We start from the raw sequence: 3,470 nt of genomic DNA, 5'->3' as shown, positions 1-3,470 counted from the left end.
TTCCAGGAATGGGCCATCAACTAATGTGCATTAAAAATTCAGCAACTCCCACACTGCACTTCCATGTACTCCCTTTCCTGTAAGGATTTCAATCTGTTCTCCAGTTTCTCCATATCCATTGTGTCTGTTCCAATTATGGTCTTGTCCATAATATTGTTTCTGACATGTCATTCTTTTTCATTCAACTGAGGATTTCTCCCCTATAGAGGTTCACAAAGACCTCAACCACGCCTGGCCCATATATCCAGGTTTGGGCTGACAGATGGCAAATAATATTCACATCACACAAGTTCCAGGCAATAACCAATTCTGACAAGAAAGAATAGTATCACTGAATCCCCCACTATCAACATCCTGGATGTTACCATTGAGCGGAAACTGAACTGAATTAGCCATTAGAAATACAGGAGCAGGTCAGAGGCTAGCAATCCTGCAGTGAATAACTCCCCTCCTGACGACCACAAAGCCTGTTCACCATCTACAAGGCGCAAGTCAGGAGTGTGATGGAATACATCCCACTTGCCTGGATGAGTGCAACCCCAACAACACTCGAGAAGCTCGACACCATCGCCGCTTGTTTTTGCACCATATCTAGAGGCATCCACTCCCTCCACTGCTGATGCTCAGTAGCAGCAGTATGTACTAGAGGCACGGCAGGAATTCACCAAGGTGTCTTCCAAATCTGTGACACTACCATCTAGAAGGACAAGGGCAGCAAATACATTGGAACACCACCATCTGCAAGTACCCCTCCCTACCACGCACCATGCTGATTTGGAAATATGTCGCACTTCTTTCTGTGAAATTAGGTCAGAATCCTGGTATTAATGGCAATGTGGGTGGACCTACATCAAATAGGCTGCAGCTGTTCGAAAAAGCAGTTCATCACCACCATCTTCTCAAAAGGCATCTGGGGTTTTGCAATAAATGCTGACCCAGCCAGCAACATCCACATCCCACAACTGAATAAACAAAATTGAAAATAACATTGTGATTATCCCTTATTCAATGCCACCATGGCTGATCTGATTTGAAGCTCAACTCCACATTCTTGCGTATCCCAAGTAAGCTTTCAGCCCCTTGGTAATCAAAAATCTACCTATCTCTTCTTTAAAAATATTTAAAGATTCTGCATTCACTGCCTTTTGAGGAAAGGAATTCCAAAGGCTCTCAACCCTCTGAGAGGAAAAAAAAGTTCTGTCATCAGCAGTTCTGAAGAAGGGACTCTGAGCCCAGAAAGTAAACCTTGCTTTCTCTCCTTACGTGCTGCCAGACGTGCTGTGTTTTTCCAGCAGTTTCTGATTTTGTTTCCTCATCTCTGTTTTAAATCAGCATCCCTTTATTTTTAAATTATGACCCCCAGTTTTAGATTCTGTCACGACAGGAAGCATCCTTTCAGCATCCACCTGGTCAAGTCCCTTCAGGATCTTTATATGTTTCAATTAAGTTATCTCTAACTCTTCTGATGTTCAGAAGATGCAGGACTAACCTGTCGCGCCTTTTCTCATAAGGAATTCCAGCTATTAGTCTGATAAACCTTTCCAAACTGCTTTCAACACATTAACATCCTTCCATAAGAACATTGACCAGTCCTATACACGGTACTCCAGTTGCAGTCTCACCAGTGCCCTTTGAAACTGAAGCATAACCTCACTACTCTTGTATTCAGTTCCCTTTCCAATAACATTCTAATAGCTTTCCTGGTTACTTGCTGTACCCGTAATACCATAAGTAGTAGAAACATGAGTAGGCCATTCAACCCCTCAAGCGTTCTCCTCCATTCAAGAGGATCATGCTGATCCAACATTCCTCACATTTAGTGGCCTACAGTAGTATTATCACTGGACTATTAATCCAGAGACCCTCTCTGACAATCGACAATGGATTCATGGTCATTGTTAGATTCTTAATTCCAGATATTTTATTGAATTCAAATTCCACTGTCTGCCATGGCGGGATTTTAACCTGCGTCCCCAGAATATTATCTTGGTCTCTGGATTAACAGTCTAGCGATAATACCACTAGGCCATCGCCTTGTTACATTTCTCCAAAATGTTTTCTTTTAGTGCAGATCTCAAGCATCCACAGTATTTTGCTTCTGTTTTTATTTGTTTGGGTTGTGTATTTTTGCACAGAAACAAAATCTTTACTATATTCACATACAATGAAACTAGTGTATGGAATATTCACGTCACTGAGTTCAATTTGATCTTTGTAGAAAATTCAGTTGTTATGGGTTGAAAAGTAATTAATTCAGTTAGCATGTAAAGAAATTCTCCCTTGTGTCCCAAATGCTTGGAGACTGTTCCAGTTTTCAATCTTGCCTAATCAGTAGTTGTAACCAATTGAATTCCTTAAATGTGTGGCCAAAATCTTGTGTTTATGTAAGGTTATGCTTTACCCATATGGCTGCTGAAAAGTTATTGCGTAAAATGTCAATGTTGACCAAAGATCAAAATTTTGCGTGGTGCTTTGGCTGCATTCAGCTTAATTCCTGAGCTGTGAATAACTTTTAAGTTGTGTTTTGATCCCTGGTAAAATGATTTGTCATAGTTTCACACAGTGCATGGTCGTCTGCTTTGTTCATTTAATGACTTATGTTGTGTAAAACAGTGCAAAGTTAACACAGGCAACTTAGAGTTGAGCAACTGAACTGAACTTCAACTTGGTTGATTCATCTCTTGAGGCAGACAGAAACCGCAAAACACAAAACTTGTTTTGTTCATGGGATGTGAACATCCCTTGCAAAGCCTATGAATGTATTGCCTTATTGTTCTAAAGAAAGTAGTGGTAAGCCTTCTGGAACTGCTGTAGCCCATGTAGTATGTGCACAGCCAGGGTGCTGTTGGGAAGGAATTATCAGAATTTTGACCCAGCAGCAAAGGAAAAACAGTGATTATAGTTCTGAGCCAGGAAGGGTGCAAGTTGGAGAAATTTTCAGATAGTGATGCTCCCAACCATCTGCTGTGCTGTCCTTCTCGATAGCAAAGGTTATTGACTTGGAACGTGCTGTTACTGAAGCCTTGAGTTGTTGAATTGCATCTTGTAGCCATGAGTGGTAGAGGAAGGGAATGTTTCATATCAGGCAAGCTACTTTAGAACATACAATATAGGAGCAGGAGTAGTCTATTCAGCCCTTCAAACCTGCTGTACCATTCAATAAAATCATGGCTGATCTGATTATGGTCTCAAGCCCAGCTTCCTGCTTGCCCTGTATGACCCTTAACTCCCCTTCCTTTCAAAATTCTCTTTAGCTTAGCCTTGAATAAATTTAGTGACCCTGTGAATTGGCTAGAGTCAGTTGTATTATTGCTTTAAGATTTGTTATACTCCAAGAGTTGGACATGCTAATGAGCCAAGGAACAGATAAATGATCAACTGCCATTTGCAGTCCAGGCAGTAGCATGCTAGAAGGAAGATGCATAGACAGTAAATTATTGTCAGACCTGAGTGAAATAAACCTGTTTGAC

Source organism: Rhincodon typus, chromosome 3 (assembly GCF_021869965.1).
Source record: "Rhincodon typus isolate 14 chromosome 3, sRhiTyp1.1, whole genome shotgun sequence".
NCBI classification, from domain to species: domain Eukaryota; kingdom Metazoa; phylum Chordata; class Chondrichthyes; order Orectolobiformes; family Rhincodontidae; genus Rhincodon; species Rhincodon typus.
Note: the sequence above shows the minus strand (reverse complement) of the source record.